Source organism: Pseudopodoces humilis, chromosome 3, assembly GCF_049639895.1.
Source record: "Pseudopodoces humilis isolate 2021_Gansu_Grassland_sample_001 chromosome 3, ASM4963989v1, whole genome shotgun sequence".
NCBI lineage: Eukaryota > Metazoa > Chordata > Aves > Passeriformes > Paridae > Pseudopodoces > Pseudopodoces humilis.
Window position 1 is genome coordinate 52,791,045 of NC_142202.1, and position 23,132 is coordinate 52,814,176.

At 41.1% G+C, this 23,132-nt stretch overlaps 1 protein-coding gene across 2 annotated transcripts in view; it reads left to right on the forward strand.

Annotated features, from left to right (window-relative positions):
• Nucleotides 1-23,132, forward strand: part of AIG1 (androgen induced 1) — a 129,218-nt gene that overhangs the window by 76,833 nt on the left and 29,253 nt on the right. The window lies entirely within an intron of this gene.

Sequence of the window (23,132 nt, forward strand, 5' to 3'; positions counted from 1 at the left end):
TTAACTCAAACTGGATCAGAGTGCTGTTTCTGTTTTGGTATTTTTAGAGTGCCAGTTTTCCTCTGGAGAAAGGATTATTAAACTATTAGAACCAGATTGGAGTTTTTGAAGTTCGGTGTGCTGTTCATCTCTTAGTCTAGAAATTGTGGGGTTTGTTTCATGTATTTCACCCCACTTTTTTGAGAAACCATGGAGGGAGAAAAATTGCAGTAAATTAACTTCAGTACGAGAAAGCCCATAGTGACAAAACTGTAAGTCTAATAATAGAGGGGTTTAGGCTTTTATGATGTCTTCATGTGATCCTTTGCAAAAGAGCCTCCTCAGTAATTATATTCCATTATCTTTTTGACAGTGGTATGTTGTTGTTTTAGTCCAAATAATACAGGATATGTCCCAAAATAAGATCATGTCTCACTGTGTACTTAAATGCAGTACACTGTAGTCAATATTTCTGGCAGATTCCTTATTCTCAGTGTACTTCCCCCCAACAAAATATATCAGACATGATGAGGCATAATGCAACCCTTCTGAAACTAAGGAGAAATGTTTTCATAAAGCAAGATATTTTTGACAGTCTTAAACTACAATAAATTTATCTTACAGCCATATTTATATGTATTGATGTCATGTTGCTGTTTTTCCCATCTTGTTACAATAATAAGTATGCTGTCCCAACTCTTTAAGAAACATCATGGCACAGCTACTACAACTGTAGAGATTTGGAGGGAGGGGATAAGAGTGAGGAATTTTTCTTTATTTTATTTATTTAATAATTTTTACATTTGTCTTCAAAAGTAGCAATCATGTGTATTAGCATTTTGATAAATATTTACCTGCAAATTTGTCTGTTGTCATCTTTTCTGAGCCCCTAAGAAAGCAGATTCTTTGAGGGGTCCTCGATCATCCATCAAAGGATAGACTAGGAATAAACCACCACTTCCATGGGCAGTGAAAAAGCAAAGAGCAGTGCCATACACCTGTTTAAAAAGCATTTGAAGAGCACTGACTTTTCATTCACCCCGAGGCTTGAAAAACAGACATGGATGTCCTGCAGCTGACTTTCTCTCAGAACTCAAAACATTAATACCCATTGTGTAGTGGTTTTCAGTCACTTGCATTTTTTGATATGTTGTGAAAACTAAAGAAAATAGGACTTTTCAGGGTTGTTTAAAAGTTCTATTTATGGTACAGAAAACATGACAGTCCAAGTTAATTACTATTCCAGTTGCTGACTGGAAGCATGAACAAAAAAGGAAGATAAAGTAACCAACCCTTAGAAGGATTTTGTCAAGTACTCCTCCAGGGATACAGCTGAATTGTTATTATTTTTATATAAAACAAATGGGAAAAACTCTGTGCTGTATTTGAATATAGTATTTCATTGGTAAATAAGAACAACATACCCACAAATCGACCAACAGTTCCTCAAAAACCCAGTTGATATGAAATAATGAAATAACTATCCAAATTGCTATTTTCCCAGAAACCAAACTATCCATACTCTGGAAGCATGGAATCATTTAAATCTTAAACAACTGAATCATTCATGTTACATCAACCACATTATTACTACTTTTGTTTTGGCACAATCAAGGGTTGAGACTGCTAGAAAATTGCATGAAAAGGTTTGCCCACACCTTTTTTTCTAAATATTAATGGAAGATGTGGAGCCAAGCAAGCCTCTGTCAGCTATTTAAAAATACAGATTTTTAAGGAAAAACACAGGGAATTTTGATGGAGGGGCAGGGGCACATTTAGTCATTTGCTCTCTCACTTTTTATCCAGATTTCAAAAATATTTTCTGATGTGATAGAAAAATGCTGGCCAATTATAGAAATAAGTTATTTTCTTCACATTGTGTGTGAAAACAAAACCACACAGAGAAACCAATCAAAACACAACAAAAACAAAAGCCTTTGTGTAACTCTCAGTTTCTCCTGATAATTGATAACAGTAATTGATAAAATTGTCACATTTCAAGTTTTTCATCAAATCAACTGCATTAGAGGATTTTGAAAATGTGTAAGAATCTGAAAAAAGAAAGTATATCGAGTTCTACAAGGAAAGATCATAATATTGCAACTCTGTATTTTCTGAAAAAGAAAATAGGACTTAACATACCAATACAAGACATTTAAGCCATTGTCTTTATAATGTCGTATACCTAGTATTTGTTAAGGACTTGCATTGCCTCCCAGTTCTGCTGCAAGAGTTTGAAGTGAGTCAGTATAGGGCTGTGTGGCAGCCAGAAGGGAACTGGAATTCACTAATGCTGCTCTGCTGTGTCATGTATTTGGGATGGGATGTGTGGGAAAGAAATGGGAAGAAGAGTGTAAAATCAATGTTCTTCTTTGCCTTTTCTCATAATGAGATGTAAGAAAATGCTACTGTGTTAGTGTTGTGGTTTTTTATAGCTCCTTTATTTAGTTTGTTCTTTCCCTAGTGTCCCAAGCTAAAGCTTGTTGAGAAAAAAGAGAGAGGAGAGTGTAAATTGCATTCTCTAGTTCAGTCTCACATTTTTACCTGTAGTGGCCAAATAGTGGGAGAATCTGAACATGGACAAGGCTGCTGGAGCATTTCTTCTCCAGCAAGGAAATCACTTGTGACAGAATACAATGAAGTCCTTTTCTTCTTCTGCAGCCACAATTTTCCAGCCCCTTGCATCATCTGTGTCTGAGGCTGATTTAGAAGAAATGTGGCAACTAACATATGTGAAAGCTGGTTCTTTATGAAACTCTGGATGCTGTGGCAGTGTTGGTTTAGGTTGCCCAATGTTGCTTCCTTTCTATACCGAAGTGGATGTGGTTACACTTCTAGAAGTATTTTTGTCACTATAGCCTATTTTGGTCAAGGAATTTTCTGCCAACATAAACCGCCTGTGCAGAGTTGGGGTTACGTGGAGTGTCTGTGTAGATACATCTCATCGTCTGCATTATATTTTCGGAGACTGACACCACTGCCTTTAGGTAGGACCAGGTAGTGCAAAAGGTGAAGGGGTTTTATGTCTGCAGGCCAGCACTTGCTCTGCGTTTATGCTGACAAGAGCATGGGTGTGATGAAGAACCGGGCCTTTACTGTCACCTTTAAATTCAGTACAGCAGTCTTGCTCTCATCTTCAGTGTGGGTTCTTGGCCCTGACATGGACAGCCTTGAAACATGTCTCTCCTGTTGAGAGAAGGTCAGGCACTGCAGTGTTTCAATTCCTTACTTCTGTTTTCTGCTCCAGTATAGGCCTTGCCCTCCCTTTACATTCCTGCTTTGTAATGAGGGTAATGGTACAATTGTTGTATTTATCAGTGAAAAGCTGTTATCTGAAATAAACTGCTACCCATACTCCCAGGACAAAAATTATTACCTATTACCCATTTCTAGTGATTGACACGCTTAAAGACCACTTTGTCCTGCTTAAGGAGTAAATGCTGTACTTAGATTGTGGAAGTTGGACTGTTTCTCATATACATATTTTAATTGATAATGTGTTTTACAATGGTATTATTACATGTCAATTGCTGCAGGAGTATAATAAATTCCACTTAAAGACTCAGACATACGTATAATTGTCTGTAATGAAAACATGTATCTTTTGATTAACAAGCATAACTCTTTAACTGAGAAGCTTTGTAGCTCAGATGTTATTAATTTACTGCTAGATGTTTTTATATTTTTTCATTTTGATTTTACTGAGACACACTATGAATGTATCTACTGCAATTAGAAATTTTTGGAATCTCTACTTGAAAAGCAGTATGGAACATAATCTTATCTTTAAAGCAACAGTGAACAGTGAAAGCACATGAAGTCAGAAACTACTGTTACCTGGACTGAGAAGCTGGCATGTTGTGCTTTACTTCAGTTATGTCCATCCCACATTTTTCAGAATTTTTAAAAGTGGTAGAAATCTGGAGCAATTTTCTCTATTTATATTTATTCAGTCACCATATCTGTCATCAGGACTGTGCATACAGGTAAAGATAAATTGCTTTTTTTGTTTGGTGGGATAGTATTCCTGCAAGACATTACATTCTCTTTTTACTGTAGTCTTAACTGGCTGATTGTGTCCTTCCAGTGAAAAATCATCAGAAATCATCTTAAGCTAGTTTTTTTCTGACTTTTCTTCCCTCGTCCATCTGGGAACTATACATGAACATCCTTTAACTATCATGTTAGTTTACAGGAGCTAAATTTGACATGACATGTAGCACTGTCATCCTTAACTCTGTATTATCATCTGTTGTTCTGGTTAGCATCAAGCTCCTTTCAATGTAGTAGTCTTTGTCTGCCCTGATCTTTTCATGATGAGTTATTTTATACATATTAATAGACAGTCATTTTGTGGCACAAACAAGGCTATCTTCAATTGATTTTTTTTTTTTTTATTTCAATATAAAGTTTCAGGGATAAGAATCCTATCTAGCCCAAATTCCTTTAATCTTTGCAAACAGTATTGTGCTTTGTACTTGCTTTGGAAGGTCTCTTATTTCTATTCTATATTTCTGCCTTTCATGTTCTGACATGTCCGCTTCTTGTTCTTACTAAATAAAATCCCCTAAGTCCCTCCCTGACCATGGCCTAGCCTGTAGCATTGCCTTAAGTACTGTTTGGAAGTTGGTTATGTTCATGTCAGCCCATTATCCCCTATGCTTCCTTCATAATTAGGTATTTTTTAGGGTGCAGAGTATACGGTTGCCACAGGTAGTACAACTTCAAACAACCAATTCAATCTGTGTACAGATCACATCAATTAGAACTTTAACAGTAATCCTGTACATAGCTGTGTGTTTTGCTTTCAAACTTCAGAAGACTTCTTTCCCACCTCTTTGGTTTGGTTTGGTTTGGTTTGATTTGACCTTGAAACATAACTAAGACCTGTAATGGGTAGCTAAGTATTGTAAAATGGAGCAACAAGCCCCTGAAGTTAATACACAGTTAGTGAAAAAAAATGCTAGGTAGGGTGTGGAAGATTCCTCATCCAGTCCTGATAATAGTAAGCATGCTGCTAAAATATCTGGAAATGTGATGGACAAGCTGGTGAAAAATCCAACTGACCCTAGTGGCTGGCTGTAAGGCTGCCTCTGGTGGGTAATACCCATTTGAAGCCGTGGTTCCTCTTCAGATGTGCAGAATATAGACACTGTATGATGTCATGAACTGAGGTACTAAAGTACAGTACCAAGGGATAAGTAAAGTAAATGCATTATTTTCTTCCTGCTCAAGAAACTCAGAGACAGGTGGCATCATCAGTGTCGTATATAAATCTTCTTCCACAACAGGAAACTGGCAAAGAGAGAGGAAAAAGGTGAGTGCTGTGAAGTAGGCTTTCTAGGTAAGTTGACTCTGTGTAATTTCTGCTGTCTGTGAGCTAGAATATAGATATGATAATAAATACACCTTTTCAATGTTAGCAACCTATGGTGTGAATTCGTGTCTTTAAAACTTCAGAATGATAGATGGATGACAGGGAACCCACCCTTCCTGCTCATACTTTGCAGAAAGTTTCCCTCAAATGTGTATGCAACTTTGCAGTTCCTTGAAGGGGGGAGAAAAAAACATTCAGATGGTATACTGAGCTAAGGTCACATAAGGAGAGCCTTTTTTACTGTGGAGGGGACTGAGCATTAGATCAGGTTGCTCAGAGAAGCTGTGAAGTCTTCATCTGTACTGAAAATCAAAATTTAACTGCATGCTACCCTGTGCAATTTGTTCTGGTAAAACCTTGTCTGAACAGCAAGCTTGGACTAGCGTATCTCCAGAGGTCCCTCCACACCTCAGCTTTGGAAGAGTCTATCCTATGCTTAGCAACTTAGGAAATTAGTCTTTCAGACATAGAACAAAGCAGCAGGTATCATCAGTCCTGATTCAGGTGGACTTTGCTTGATTGCGTATGGCCTAAAATGCTGCCATTTGGCTTTTGCTATTTTCCAGTATGAGAAGTAGATCATTGCAGGCCATCATTGCAAGCCCAGTAAAGCAAGAAGCCAAAGTGTGCATTTGCTGACCTATTTATTTGAGCAGAGGTTCTGCAGCATAGTGAAGTAGTTGCAGAGGTACCTCTGACAGAGGTGGCAGATAAGTACATTACAAGCACATGGGAAAATTCCTAATAACATGTGAGTGGGCAGTGCAAAAGCTTTAGCAGATGCAATAGCAGCATGTGTTGCTGGCCCTGTGTGCCCTTGGAAAACTGTAAAATACTTCTCTGTTGATTCTGCATCTCTTGTAGGCAGCTGATGAAATGTCACTATTCTTCAAGCACAACATGCAGAACCATCACTGTAGCGGCTGCTCTGGAGAGATTTACAGCCTTTGGAGCCTCAGCAATACAGATAGGGAAAGGTTATCTTCATGTCTCCTGCATCTGCTGACAGGGAATTGCTTCTCACTGGCTATGTAGGAGAGATTTATGGTCTTTACTCTTCAAAAGTGCACGATGTAATGTCTACCCCACATTGTCAATGTTCAGCAGGTATTTGGAGTTGCAGTTCTGTTGTATAGACTGATTACATTTCAACAGGAGGAGATGTGACATTGCTTTTAGAAGTTGCAAGTATTTAATTTCATAGGTTTTCACCTGCTTTAGCTGGAGGGTATTTGAAGAAGGCGTTTGGAACAGCTCACAACTAAATAATTAGCTGAGGTTGATAGTGTGTGTGTAATTGCTGTAGATTACAATTTAATTTGTGATGCACTTGAAAAGGTATCTGTCTTTCTTTGAATATTTGTACAACTTCTCAATGATTAGGAAGGGTTTGGTCATGGGTTTTGGACAGAAGAGAAGGAAAATAGTGGAGATCAAAGACAAGTGTGATTTTTCCACAAGTATTTTTTCATAAACGTTTTTAAAAGACAATGCCAGGAAGGGATAAAGAGAAAAGTATGTACTGAAGTGATGTAGGAATTAGAAGGGAATCCTGTCTTTGTGTGAAGGATTTACTCACTGAAATCCTGGTTACTGAATAAACACCAACCGTTTCAAAACTTAGACCTGGAAAGTTAGGTAGAGACTTCGTTAGCTTTTCAGTAGAAGAGTCATACATGAAGACTGTATTAGTACAATCCAAACTTTTTCATATTTTTACTTTTTCCTCACCAACCTGTTCTTTCCACTGAAAATAACAGTACTCATAGATTAAGGATGCTGTTTCAATGCAATCATCAGCTCTTGGAAGTAAGAGCTGCAGGGGGACATGATGAATAACCACATGGCTAGACTGTAGCCTAAAAAAATAAAACCTGGAAAGATTCTGGCTCTGAGCAAGCTAGAAATTGCTAAATCCTAGTATAGTACAGGTAAAAGCACAATACCTAAATGCTAATGAAAAAAAAAAAGGACAGGTAGAAATAGGTAGTGGGTTGATGAAGCTGTGACAAGGGCTTATAAAGAAACAAAAGAGATGGCATGGGTCATTGTGAAAACAAACAATAGATAAATATGGCTGGAGCAAGTAAGCATTACTTTTCTTTCCAAATGTCTGGGACATTTGGAGTCCAGACACAGCAAGAGTCTGGATCTTGATGAGAATGTGGACAGGATTGATTAATAGAGAAAAGCCTTTCTTGAATGAACAAATATTTGCTTCCCTAAAATTGGTGTACCAAGAAGAGAGCCAAAGACATGGCTTAGTGCTGAGTAGGGGCGACAGGACCTGCTTCCTGCACATGCCCCTTTGTGGTCAGGGAGCTAAAGGAATCTCCAGTCCCTTGCAGGGGTGAGTGAGAAGGTGTAACACAATTTGGGGGATTATGTTTCCCCCAAAACATAAGTCTCACCTGAGGTGCAGATAAGCTGCTCTTGGCTGCAGATACAGAGCCTGGATTCCCATTCTTCATCATCACCTTAAGAGCAGCTCAGGTAAACTTGCGTTCAGGCATGAAGAGGGAAGACTGTGTTGTGCCCTGTCTCAAATCCATCCTCTCAGGAGGCAGGGGTGTTGATGTCTTTTGCACCAACATAAACAGCTTGAGGAAATAAGATTTCTGACAGCCCACAGAAGCTGTTACAGACCTCGAGTGAATCAAGCCAGGTAATCAAGCTAATAGGGAGGCATCAGAAAGATGAACTACTGTTGTTTATATTGTGTGACAGCTAGAGTCTTCCACCCTTGTGCTTGGCACTGTACAAAGCACATAGTAAAGGATGATCCTTGACCTGAATTCTTGCTGTCTAATGAGAATATGGACTGCTACAACTTGTAGAAGTGGGAGCAGGGCTGAATTTTACTAGCTGAGATCAGTAATGCTGGTTCACTTCTGGAATACTTTATGGGTCCACAGAAAGTTATGGTAATCACCTACATGGCCAAGCTGTTGCATGTGGTCTTTTGACAAGCATGGCATGAGAGCTTTTATTCACAGTTTAGCATATTATAGCCAAAATGTTTGTTGGCATGATCTTCCTGTCCTGTTGTATGTTCCCACAGAATCTGATTATTCTGCCTGTTTGGGTGATTTAATTTCTGTTCCTTTTTTCACTCTAAAGACTGATTAAAATTTTAGTACTTAAGTGAAGTATCTGGGATTTATGGTGATTGTGACCTGCTACTTCATAAAGACAGTGATGTTATAAATAATGAATGATGAAACTGAAGATTAATACCACTGAGATGACCACAGTGCAACCAAATGTTCTTCTTACCATACATATGGAGCAACAAATCTGTATTTGGATTTTTAGAAATGCTCTTTCTGAAAAAAATTCTAATGAAAACAAAGCATCCGAAACATGGGTTGCTGGTATTTGTAAGCTAGGTATTTCCTTACTTGTTTTCAATTGTGCTGAAAAAGGCTCAAATAATCAATGATCTCTTACAGCTTTTAAAACCAGAAATTAATTAGCTGTCTGTTTTGGGGACAGAGTGATTCACATTCAGGATGTTTCTGCTTCCTTGCTGCTCTGATAATGCACACCTCCAAAACTGCTAATAGTATTTCATGTAGCTGTTTCGTGTAGAGTGTCATGTCAACAGTTTTCTGTTCTGCATTTCTTATAAGGACAAGTTCCTTGTATATATCTCCATTTTTCCATCCTGCTGTCAGCTCTTGCGGTGTCATTTCCTTCTGTTCTTGTTTTTTCCTTCCTACACACCTCCTTACTCCCAGGTTCACAGCATGATTACAGCCTAGAGCCTAACCCAGAGCTCGAGTGGAGCAGTTTGCAGCCATGGGGAGTTGCAGTGACCATGATTGAGACTGACAGAAAGAATAAAGCTTTCCACTTTTGTGAAGCATCTTCATGGCTGCTGTGAGAAGTTCTGTGACATACGGCAGTAGCCCTAAAGGAAGCTAAAGACATAGACACAACATCAAGAATGCCTCCTGCAGCATATTCAGATGCCAGACAGGACTTTTTCCTAGCCCGTCCAGGAAATTTAATGGGTAGGCCTAACCTTGCTCACCATTCCTCTTCTGTTTCCACTGTTTACACAATTCAGATTTAAACAGGCACATAGCACCTCCTAACAACTTGTTAACAATGGAATTTCTCTTGCAATTAATTTTTTCCTTCCCCCACCACAAGCTCCACTGGGCCCGTGCAAACACCTGTCTGCTGCTCCATGCCCACTCTGCACACAGCCACAGCCTCTGCTTTGCATTAGCAGCCTTGCTTGAGCTTGGCATATGCTGTACCTAATTTGTGTAGTTTGTATTAGTGTTCCCTTTTCGATCATTCTGTGTGACAATCCAGCAAACAGGAAGGTAGCCACCCTCTTATGTTGATAGTTCTCTGGTGGCAAGCATTCTCACCCTGTTGTCCCAGCTCTTCTCAGCCAGTTGCACCATATTTAGGGCAAATTTGAAGCTCAGCCAAGCTGACAGTCAAAGTTCCCCTCGATAAAGCCTCCAACAGCAGGAGGCTCCCGATGGTGTTGTCATTCTCATGCCTACTGCTCAGGTTTTTATTTTTTGCCCTAACACATGGGATATGCTAAACATGAGATGGGTGGTTCTTAGATATCCGTCATGAAATATGATACATATCTGAGTGCTACAGATTTTGATTTTCCTTTACCAATTGTAGCAGCTGAAGCAGTGGTCCCTACAGTGAAGTTGTATCACGATTTCTAGTCCAGTTTTCTTTTTCAAACTGCTTGTGAATTCCTGAAACTTTTGCTATCTGAAATATTCCAGGCTTTGTCTCTGTTTTACTTTAATCAAAGTCAACCAGTTTTTTCTTCACTTTTCTTTGAAAAATGGTTGAAGACTCCCTCAAAATCAAATCAGGCAAGTTACAAAGTTTGTTAGCTGTGCACATGAAGTGGCTTCATTCTGGAAACTGAAACACAGCATGGAAGCAGGCTTTGGTCAGACATCATGTGTTTCATTGCCACTGGCTTTGGCTTCATTAGTCTCCCTGACAAGTGGTGAATGTGTGGACTTGCTAATTGTTTAAGTGAAGCTAAAATAAAGACTTCACTCTTCTTTTGTAGACAAGTGAATGTTGTCACTTTTAGGTAAAGCTTCCACAGTCGTGAAGAGGATCAGTAAGGCTTGTGTAGGTTAAACTTAACTTTCTGAATCTCCAGTGGTTGTGTTGCAATGAGTCTGTGAGCTCCATATGCTGTAGCTGTACTCAGTATTAACTCAGGCATTGAGATGGATGTGGGAATTAGCCCTCAGCCCTCCAGCAGGCACTGAAGTTGTTGTTCACGTAGCTGCATGTCAGTCTTCAGCTGCTTGGAGCTGCGTACGGGGAGGGGCAGGGGCTGGACCAGTTCCATCAGCAGCTGAAGCTGGCTTGCAACAGCTTGAGTCTCCCACGAGGACATCCTGATACCTTCTAATCCTGTCCTAGAGGGGGACCAAGCAGGAACTGCCAGGCTCTGGGCAGAGCAGATTTACACTGGCAGAGTCCTTCACATGGAAGGATTTCCTGCAGCCTGTGCATTATTGCTGGAGTGGAAGGACACAAAGGCAGCCTGGTAGCTCCAAGGATCTGGATTCCAGACTTCAGTGGCTGTGTGGGAGGTTTGAAGGTCAAAGGCCCAGACCCAGGCATGCCTATATGCTCTTTCTCTTGCCTGTATCAGGCTCCCATCTCCTTCCCACTTCCGCAAAAACTCCTGGATGTTTTGAGAAAAACTGCACACTGCTTGCCTGGCTGTCCGCTGCAAGGGTATGGGAGATGAGGTCATGTGGGAAAAAGGCTACAGTGGAGCCAAGAGGAATGTGGAATTTGGGCAGCAGCCAAATTCAGATTACTTTTACATGGCCATCTGCACCTGTGTTTGTGGGGGTGGGGATTTCTGATGCTGTTGAACTGACTCAGCAGTTGTACACACAAAGGCTGGCAAGGTTTCTCCCCTCTCCTCTCGTCTGCTCAGTGTCCTTGCCAACACCCCATCATTCCCATCCAGGTGCAAGTAATCTCTATCGAGAAATCAGAACAACTCATCCCAGGAACTGGTGTGAGACTGATCGTGGAGGAACAACTGCTGAGGTGCTACATCCAGAAAATACTGGCTCAATGTGTAGAACATGCCTGTCCATAAAGCACCATGCCCTGGAACTGTGGTCTGGAGGGAACAGCACACATGGTTTTCTGTAAGCCCTGTCCTGCTTTCAGCACAGGCCCATAAAAGGAGGTGTTGGTGGTAGTGAGGGGATCTGCTCTCTCCACAGCGCCTGAGTGGACTCGTCAGCACTGGGACTGTCTCTGAAGGATTTCCTTTAGTCTCATTGGGGCTTGGGACTGTAATGCAAACAGAACCAGAAATTACTGGGTTTTATATGCACCACCAGAAGTGTGCTTGTACTTCTGAAGACAAAGAGGCTAGATACATGTTCCAAGTAGCCTTAAAACAAAGATGAAACTTAATGCATAGATGGATGTAGAAGAAAATTATAAAAATAAAATATAAAAAATTACAGAGTGATAGAGATGAATGTAGGTGGTAATATTGCATCTTGGTTTGCAGGAAGGGAAGGTTTTCCATATCTATGAAATAGGCATCACTAGCATCTATACCATTCTCTGCTTTATAATTGGCCAAGAAGGTAAATCAGGGACAGGCAGAAATTCAGAGAGCTATAACCAGCTCACTAATGGCCCTGCTGTCCTTTGTGTGGACACCAGCCTGACACAGAAGGCAGTGAGGCATGTTCTGTTCACACTCTAACTTGCTTCATTATGTGGGAGTATGCTAATAAGCATATTTTTCTGACCCCCAAATTACCAATCTCATGTTATCTGCCAGGGGAATTCCACGCTCTCCAGTGAGATAGTCGTGTTACCCAGAGATGAACTGCCAGAGAGAAAATATCCAAGTAAACAAACATATGCTTAGTGACCTAATTAAGCAGAATGTTTATATTCCGTTCAAGTATGAGACCATTTCAGTTTATTTCCTGTTCTGCATTCTAATTTTGCTGTCAGAAGTATATACAGCTGGCTGTGGAGTTTTTGTCTCTCAACAACTGACCCCGTCAGACATTGAAAATACAGCTAAGATATGAGGTGTCAAAGAGTCATCAGCAAACCTTTCACTTCAGAGAGAAGTGGAAATGATAATTATTCCACTGATCTCAACTTAGCTCCTTACATTTTTCCACATCATCTAATAGCTCAGTTAAGCAGCCTGTACACTTAGGAAAAGTTTCTAATGGAGTTCAGTAGCCAATTAATTGCAATGTATAATAAAATAGTCACGGTATAATGTTTTATCATAATTTGTTGGGCAATATCAGAACAATAAGGCCTAATGTTGTTAGCAGGGCAAAACTGTTTATAGAGAAATATTATGTGAGGGCAGTTCCTGCCACAATACAGGGTTATCCTGCCAAACTCAATATGGTCTCAGATAAAGCCTGTCCACGTCTGTGCCAAAGGATGGGCAGAAATGTGGGCAGAAATGTCGTTCTAATTAGGAACAGTGAAAAGAATGACGTAGATTCTCAAGGGAGTCCGAACAGGAGAATTCTCTAGTTTATTACTTCAGGCCTGTTTTATAGACAGATACGTGGAAAGTACAGAAAGGAAACTCTTATTGGTCAGTAAATCGACACATCACCATCATTGGTCAGTGGGGCACAACACCCCCCGACCTTTTCCTGCAAGGAAAACAAGAGGACAGACAAACAGCACCTGGCAGTTGTTTTCTGTCTCTGAGGATTGTTTTGAAATCCTCCTATGAATTTCCCAGGCTAGCTCTCAGGCAGGACTGAGAGGCCATGGGGCCTGCAGCCTGCTCCAAAGCTAGCATCCACACAGAAATATGTGTTGTAGCTCTGTGCACCATTTATCTCAGGTTTGTATGTCCATGAACTTAAGTTATTCCAAAAATAAAATTGAAAAAAGAGCAGTGTGAAATTGATTGGGAAAGTCAGAATTTGGCATTTAGGAGGACAAAGATGGAGAAGTTTGATGCAGTGTATAATTAGTGCAATCTGACAAGGAAGAGGCATTTACAGGATGTGTTGTGTCAGTTCTTTTTCTAGACAACATGTTGGTTACGCACTGCAGCAGTGTAGTAAAATGGCATTTATTTATACATAAATAATTCGGGAAGGATGCAGCTTTCATGAAAGAACATCCATTGGGTGTAATACTGCTGTTGAGGGCATGCCACTAAAAACTGGCTGCTGTGTCAGCTACTCCTCAGCTGGAGTAGTCCTTTAGGAGTTGTACAGGCCAAAGGGCTTCAATGAATACTGTCCTGTTAGGTCTGAAGCCGGTTAAATCTTCAGTAGAAATTTCCATCAGTTATGAAGTTCAGCAGTGGGTCAGTATGTACTTGTACGCAAATTCATATACATGAAACAAATACTCCTTTGTTTTGTCTATTGAATTTTCTATAATTCACTTAAATGAGACAGTAGGAGAATATGTTCTGTGCTGTAAATAACAAGATAGTATACTTGCATATCATAAAAAAGTACCATTTCACTGAAATAAATCACATTAGTGAGTTCATCAGTTAACCAGTTAAACATGAATGAAGCCCTCTGAGTGCTTTATAGTCATTTTGAAATCTGGTTGTATACTTACTTACATTAACAGAAATATAATGGCTTTTTTAACAATATACAGGAGTCCAGAATTTGTATAGATATGTTTGTATTTGTATACATATTTATACATTTACAGTTTAATGAATAATCCAGCATTGAAATCGTGTCCAGTTTCAATATAAGTAGGATCATCTGAGCCAAACAGGAGGAAGACTCTTCCTCTCAGACCCTGCTGCTTACACAGAAAAAAGCTTCAGGGTTGGGGGGAAGTCATTCTTCAGGCTTCTCCCAGCCTAGTTCTTTCCTCTTTTGATGTCCTCAAATGCTCCCAAGGACTTTGGGGGCTTTTTGAGCTCAGCTCGGAGCCGCCTGCCAGTCCCATTGGGTGCCATTTCCTCTTCAAAGAGCTTTTCCTGCAGCTGCTCCCTTCTGCACAGGGAGCGGAAGCCTTTGAAATTGCTGCAGCTTCGCTGCACAGTCTGTTGAAACAGCTCGCATCAAAAAGGAGAGGAGGAGAAGTGCTTGTATCTGTTTAAGTTAATTATAGAGGCTCCAGCAGAAATGTGAAGGCAAACAGAGAGAGGAGACCTGATTTGTGGGGTACTTCTTAGAAAATCGATTGCTAATCTCTGCATCAACTTTCTGCTCCTGGCACAGAATGAAGGAGCCATGCCAAAAATTCTTTTTACAGTTAATGTTCTGCAATGGGACAGACAGACAATGTGTGATCAGCTCGATAGCTGCAGTGCTGCTAGGGAGCACCACAGGGAGGTTAAATCTTCAGCTGCTTTGATAATGGAAAGGTTCAAACCTGTAAACAATATGAAGAAGTCACTTCAAAAATTATACCAAAACAACATCACATCTTTATTCTCAGGCTGGGCAGTCTCTGACGTCCCCTGATGTGCCTGAGGGACCTGTCTGGCCCTGTGGTGACCCAGAAACTAGGGCCCAGAGAAGTCCCTTCTCTCTGTCTTCCATCATGTGGGAGGTGCTGCACAGAGAGATGGTTAAGCTCAGCAGTGATTGCAGATGAACTGTGGGGAAGAGGATATTACATCAGGTGAGGGTGTGATGAGTTTCTTACCCCATGACAGAGATCAGAAATTGTCCTGGAACATGCTGAAAAATAGAAGGATTGAAACAGGTCAGGGTGTTTTTTGGCCTGTAAGTCAGCTTTGTTGCTTCCAGATGTGATGGAAGAGGAATTATTCCCTGTGTGAGGCACTAACGTTGGTCAGACTGTTAAACTGTTTTGACCAGGAGAACTGGAGAAGACCTTTAAGACAGCAGAATAATCACAGCCTTTCCATCAGCCCTGTAAGGCTGAGACTCAAGGCAAGTACATGCTGTTCTGTACATCAAATGAGAGAGAGATTATGCAGCATCCACCTTGAGAGGAGTTTGAACTACAGCGTCCTTGACTGTGTGGTGCCTGCATCCTTCATATGAAGTCATCAGAAGCAATGAGCTTGGGTTCAAATGTTATGCTAAAAAGTGGGTTCACTCTTAACTGTAAGATTTATCAGAGGTTTTGCCTGAAAAGAACTGACGTACAGGAAGACGCCTGGTCTGCATATCTGATATGAGGAAATAGGCAACATTTCTCTCTATTTTTTAATTCCTTTGGCTTAATCTTTGTGTGTGTATGTAGAATATACTGTGGAAATTAGCTTAGCAGTAGCAGTGCTGGTGCTTTTTCACATCTGCATCCAGTAATACAGGCAGACTTTGAAAGTAGATAGTTTGGGTTTCATTTCTTAACACATTCCTCACCTCTGGTTCAAGTCTCTTGTTGCTTTGGCTTAGGGGTCTGGGGATGTTGTGCCAACAGCAGAAACTGATCTCAAGTGTCAGATATGTGACAGATACTGCGGCATGAACTTTTTAGGTGGCATCTCCTCATTCCTCAGTTGCCCTTTGAAAGGATGAAACAGTTTTTTCGCCAGAAGGTCTCTAGCTCCTTTGTCCCAGCTTTGGGGCTTGAATTCCTGATGGTTTTAGTCATGACAGAGTTGGATATGATCAAATGCTGGAACAGTGATGTCATGATACTTAAAGATTCAGGGTTCAGTGGACCCCTAAGGTGTATGCACCACTTTAGGAAGAGGAACTCTGAATTTTAATAAGCAGCTGATATTTAGGAGGCCAAAGGAGGGTTCTGAGCTTCTCTCATTAGAAAGAAGCAGTGCTCAGGATATCAGGTTTGTATGCTTCTGGAGTTGCTGTCCATGGATAAATGCTCTTTACAGAAGGAAAGGCATTTTCCAGCTCTGCCTTGCAGAATTCTTCCATGTTTTTGCTGAATTGGAAGGAGCAAGTTAGTTTTGGGGCAATAATAGAGATGGGTTTTCTCATAATGTACCAGTCTTAATAGCATATTCTGTCTGCAGTGTTTTTCTCTGCCTGGTACATTTGGCTGCACTAAATCAGAGTGAATTTATAATCTTTTACTTCTGGAGGAGGTGGCAGGAAGGCAGATGACTACAGTACCTCTTATGGAATATTATTATAAAAGAAGTGTGAATTACCTCCTAGCCTCTCATGCTGTTGAAAAATTGATTTGAATGACATTTTCAAGGTGTTGTTTCTAAGACATTCAGTAATTGTCATTCATCCATGAATGCTTAGTGAGATGAATAACAAAAAGTTGTTTTGGATTCAAAGGAGGAAGTGTTAAAAAATAACATTTGGAAAGAAAACCCTGGTTATGCTAAATTCTCCTGTATATCTAAACAACCCCAAGGTTATCTAAGTGATTTTAGGGAATCCAGTAATTGTGAAAAAAAAATATTTGAGACATAGAAGTGGAAAGATCATTTCCATGTGTGTGTGGACTCTTAAGAGTTATCTGACATGGGCAGATGCAGATGTTATTATGGCAATGTGGCTTTGAGGAAAATAAACCAATCTTCCTTGCTGGCCATTCTTTAGGGAGATAAAATATAGCAACATTGCCTTTGAGTTCATTCATCCTTTCAGCAAGCAAATGTCAGAATTCAAACATGGCAAAGAGAGGAGGGAAATGAGTGAATCTTAGAGTTTTGAGTGGAAACCTTGAGAATAATTGACCTGCAAGGAGACATATACTTACTGCGTAGTTTCATGTAGGCTTTAGGAAAAGCTTACAATAGATTTCTCTCTGAAAATATTACAAAGAAGTAGTATACCTCAAGAAATCAGACTACTTCATCAGGATTTCAAGATCCATGTAGTTCTCATAGACATAGCTAATGGGTGAAAAACAACAATGTATGTTATTTTGAAGGTGCATGACACTTTAAAATTGCTTGTGTTTTAGGTTGAAAATGGAAGGAATGATACAAATACAAAACATCTCCCTGAGCAGTGCTGGCACAACATCAGCACTGTCTAACATTTACCTCCCATTAGGGGGCTGGAGTGGGCAAGTTCCTGGGAGGGGACACAACCAGGTCAGCTGAGCCAAATTAACCAAAGGGATATTCCATGCCATATAACCTCAGCTCAGATCTAAAAGCCAAGGGAGGGAGGAGGAATGTGGTGCATTTGTTATTTTATAATGTTCACCTTCCAGAGCAACCCCTGTGTGTGCTGAAGCCTTGCATCCTGGGAATGAATATCCCAGGCTGAACATCACTTGCCAATGGGAAGTAGAGACAAAACTTTTTTTCTCCTTTACTGATGCATGTGCAAACTTTTGCTTTAGTAAAATGCTTTATCTCAACCTACTGATTATTTTCCATCTTGTTTTCTCTCCCCTGTCCTGCTGGGAAGGGGAGTGATAGATTGGCTTGGTGGGCACCTGATGTCCGGCCAAGATGAACCCACTACAGATACATACATCCTCCAAAAATATCACTAGCAGTGCTGAGCTTCCATCCTGTAGGTCTGATTCCCAAAACTTATATCTGCATGAAAGCAATCAGTAAAGAAAATATTTTTTGGTTCCTTACAAGAAAGAAATTTATGCTGAAGGAATAGGTTTCTAAGGAAATGCTAAGAGCACTTAATAAAAAAGTCTACCTATCTACTTCTGTAATATCTGTTTATAGAGTGTGCTTTGACTCACATGTTCTCCATCTGCTCTGTGCTTTTGCGATGCATACATCTGCTTGAGATGCAAGATAAGTTACCCATCTCTCACTGAGAAGTAAGCAGAGAGCATAAATATTTTTTGCCACATTAATAGCAAGAACTTGAACTTGTGATGTGCATTGCATTGTCTCTAGTGACTTCTGCACCTTGCCTGCCTTTCTTCCCTGAGCTCCGGATGTCCAGTTGGCTTGATTTTTGCCACTGCTTTTTTTTTTTTTCCTGTCCTTGAAAGACTTTCACAGTGTTAAAAATACTACTGATGTGGGTCATTTCTTTTCTCCCATTCCACACTTTAAACTAGAATATCCTTAAACAATAATAATTTTTCTCCAACCTCCATAAGCTATCCTCCTTGGAGGACTTCATAGCTGCGCTGTCTCCATAAGGTCTGCCTGTTGCTGTGGCTGTGAATGAAGCAGTGCCTTGTCTTGTGTGTGGTACCAGAATAGAGCATAAAGAAGACAGACAGGGAATTTCTTTCCTATCCAAATACAGACAGGTCTTCCACTGATAAAGACTTTGTTAACCATATTCACAATGTTCAGCACAGGTAGAGAGAGAATGGAGAAACTGAGCAGCATCCAGGCAATGTGAAGCTGGAAGCAGAAAGGGGAAAAGGGATTTTACAGAGAAAAGAGGTGAAAGGTGGGAGGAGAAAGAACACTTCAGCTTGTGGTGGCTTATCCAAATGAAGTTGGCTGGAGGTTTCCCTGCTCTCAGTACAACCAAGGCACCAAAACAGTAGTTGAAGTGATTTAGGAGTCCTTAGAGGGCAGAAAGCATGGTATCAAATACTGAAGACTTTTGCCATATCACAATTAATCTAATTTTTGCTTTCTCACTTTCAGTTAGAAGGGCTATTAAATACATCTGGAATCAATAAATGAATGAATAAACTGCCATTTACAAATCCTCACCCCAAATGAAAGAATGTGGCTTCCTATTAAATGGGAGATTATTACTGTCCCAACATAGGCAGCAGCATTAGCAATGAGTCCAACAAAATTAAGGAGCTTTCTGAATGCTTTGACAAATAGAGTGCTAATGGTCTGGATGAAAAATGACTTTTAGCAAGATCTTCCAAATATTTCCTCCAATTACAACTATATTTCAGTCCTACTACATGCATCTGTTCTTCTCAAAGGAATTCTAGCAGGCACTAGGGCATTTTTCAACATCCTTGGTCAATTACATTACAACCAGAGCTGGTCACATATTATATTCAAACAATATTATGGTTCACAGAGACAGAAAGCCTACTACTTAATGGACATTGGGGCTAGAAAAGTCATGCCAAGGGAATCACAACATGCCACTATCATTTTTTGCCTCCCCACTTTTCTAGTCTGAGCCACCGTTGTGCTGGGGACCTCAGAAGCAGTGCCAAGATTCCATTACAGTTAGTGTTAAGGTTCAGAGAGTCAGAAATCTTAAGGCTCCAGGGACACTGGGATTGCAGAAGTCATGTCAAAGGGATCTCTGCAGAGCACCAACATTTCTGGCTTCACACCTTTCTAATCTGGGTGACCCATGGTGATATGGACCTCAGCCTTAGCACCAAGGTCCCGTTATTGTTAGGATTAGGGTTAGAGTTCAGAAAGCCAGTTCAGCTCAGACAACACAGGGGCTGGAAAAGTCATGCCAAAGGAATCGTGGCAAGGCACCAACATTGCTGCCTTCAGCCTTCACACCTTTCTAATCAGGAACACCCATGATGATGGAGTGAGGGGAAGCCATATGAAGAGTAGCTGAGGTCACTTGGTCTGTTCAGCCTGGGGAAGAGGAGACTGAGGGGAGAGCTAATAGCTCTCTACAGCTCCCTGGTGAGGGGAAGAGGAGGAGCAGGCCCTGATCTCTGTGGTGACCAGTGACAGGACCCAAGGGAATGGCATGAAGTTGTGTCAGGGTAGGTTTATGTTGAATACTAGGAAAAGGTTCTTCATCAAGAGGGTGATTGGGCACTGAAACAGGCTCCCCAGGGAAGTGGTCACAGCACCAAGCCTGATGGAGTTCAAGGAGTGTTTGAACAAGGCTCTTAGGAACGTGGTGTAAGTTTTGGGGTGTCCTGTGCAAGGTTAGGAGTTGGACTTCAGTGATCTTTGTGGGTCTTTTCCAATTCAGGATATTCTATGTTTCTCTACTTTTTAATGTAAAAAGGTGTTTCTGATTGACTCAAATAAATACTTCAACAATTTTTTATTTTTGAGCGGAAAAAGTAGAGTTGTTTTTACTTCAAAATTTTAAAAAAACCAATCCACATTGTTTGCATTTCACAGAAATAAAATATTTTTCTATTAACCCTTGCACCACAAAAACAGCTGTAAGCAGTTGATTTTCTGCAGCTTTCAACACTTAGAAAAGGATTTACTGGCCAAAAAGGACTGAGAAGGCCTCTCAACTTTTTGGCCAAAACAGTCCATCATCTGTCAAGTACACTGGGGGAAGTACAGTAGAGATCTCCTTCAGTCCTTCTGCCTGGGGAAGGAGCTTATGTCCCAGCTACCAGCAGAGATGAAGGATCAGTAGGGGTTTCCTGAAGGATCAAGGCTCAGATGTTAGTGCTGCCACTTACATACCGTATGTAAATAATTTATAAATATATATATAGATATATTTATAAATTATTTACATACAGTATATATGAAATATATTTATATGTATAAATATATTTATAAATAATTTATAGTTACAAAAACTCAGTTCTGTTTCTAAAACGCAGTACTTCTTTTAGCTTCTTTAGAGTTGTGGTTATTCCTAAAGGTGCTGTTGACTTCTCCTGGGAAGGGGAGATGGGAAACAGTACAGAAACTCCTTCACCAATACTATGATAATGTTTCTGGCTCCCTAATCAGGGAGCTGCATCCTTTTTGCATTCTGACATGTGCTTTACTGAAGACTTGCCATGAATTCTTGAATCTAAACCATATGAGCCAGTAAGATACATGCTGCTAAGCCTGGGCTTAGGTTTGTGGAACCTAAGTTGCCCTGAAGCTGAAGTCCATTGGTTTTAAGCCCCCAGTTGCTCTCTGCTTTCACCAGAAGAGAGGGGTCAGAACAAGAATAAATTTAGCAGGCAAGTGCCCAAGTATTCCTCTGGCCTTTTTGTGTTCCCTCTAGCTTGTTTGCATTGACATTTAGAGAGGCAGATGAGCTCACATTTAATAAAAAGTTTTGAAATAATCTGCTTTGATTGGGTGCCTAAACTCTTGGATTTTATCCACATGATTTTCTTCTGTTGCCATGAATGTAAGAGGTCAGTACATTGATGCCACTAAGTAGCTGTGCGCTTCCCACCAATATTGTTCTCACTTTGACCTCCTGACAAGGGAGTGTTATAGTGGGCTGAGCCCAGTGGAAGGCATCGCCAGCGCCTGCATTCCAGTTCAAAATCCATCACTGTTTGCCTTTTGCTTTGATTTAGTCAGATGCTTTTTCTTTGTCTCTTGCTGCCTCAGAATGAGGTGTGGCGACCCGGTTCGTGGGTGACACGATGGCTAAACTTACAGGCCTGTCAGGCTAATCACACGCTAACACCAATGTGGTGGATGGTGAAGAGCGTTTATTTCCGGTGCACAGGCATTTATATAACCGAAATATGATGACGTAATCACCGTGACATTATGGGTTATGGAACTTTGGAGAAAGAGGGGCCCTATCTTCCCGTACAACGCGAGATCTTCCGATTGGCGTTCCCTATCTGACCGCATCATCTCCCCCCCTCTCCATGAACAGAACTTTACAACTGAACGACTTATGTAATTAACAACAAACCGTGAACTTGTTAGTAATGAACGTGAAACGAAACCGCCGTGTGTTAGTACGAACTATCATGCAAACTCAGGTTAACTGTCTCTGTTCCAAATATAAAATGTCTGTCTTATCTAAACGGGTTTTTATAAACTGGGCTAACTTATTAAGGAGACAAGGACCAAAAATAAGTACGAACACAACAACGATAACTGATCCTGCTAATGTGGAAACAAGGGTAATAATCCATGGGGATTGGTTGAACGTTGAACTAAACCAGTTCTGCTGAGAGGGTTGCTGGCTACGCTGTTCGAGTCTCTGTTGTAGCTCTGTTGAAACTCGGGATTGAACCAGGGACCTTCAGATTCCCAATCCAACGCTCTCCCAACTGAGCTATTTTGGCTGCCTTCCGTCGGACCAGTCTGTCCTGCAGCCCAGCTACGACGTCCTGCACAACTCCAGCGCGATTCGCACAGAAGCAGCACTCTTTCTTCAGGGTGGCACAGAGGTGTTTCCGTCGCATGAGCCGAAGGCTGAGATTTCGCTCGCCCTGCAAAACAACTTCGGAGAGAGAGGAGACCGACCCCTCTACAAGGGACACGGATCCCCCAATAAAGCCAGCGGAGGAATTAAAGCCTTCGGTGTTAAATATATCACTAATGTGAACGATGAAGCTAGGGGCATTAGACACAGTTTGGGCAATTACTCTACCATCCAAGGGATTGCGAAGTGTCCAGGTGCACGGCCGGTAAGGATGCACATCCAGTTCTCCCTGTCCAATGCGAGGCAGGCTTAGAAACAGGAAAACACAAAGGCACAGACGCTGTTGTGGAACTGCCGTTGTCCATGTTGAGGACAAGAAGCGAGGTCGACGTGGAGGATTATAGTGGTAGACCTGTTAAAAGAAACTCTGAGGTTTCATTAGTTAGGTTATACAGAACAGGCTTTATTGATTTTAATGGACACCACTTAATAATGTTATCTTTCTCCACTGCGGCATACCCCCGACCTCTCAGGACCAATTTCCACCCTGATGCCCAATCTCCCAATTCATGTCTAATTTTAACTGGTGGGCCTTCTTTCAGTGCTTCAGTGGCCCAATGCTTTGGGGAAGGGGTTTGTGCTTGATCTCCCCTGGGGAACTGGTTCAACGCTAGCATGGCGGTGGCTAGCAAGCGTGGCATTGTTCTTGTGTCAGCCACACCACTGCTGCGGTAGAGGTGGCTGAGGATGAATCGGTGAAAACGGTTGGTCCAGGGAGTGGCCGGTCCATGACCTTCTGTGGGAGGTCAACGTCTGCTATCGCTAGCAGCTGAGTCCATGGAGGTTTAGCGGCGTAGCAGAGCTCTCCTGCAAATCCGAAA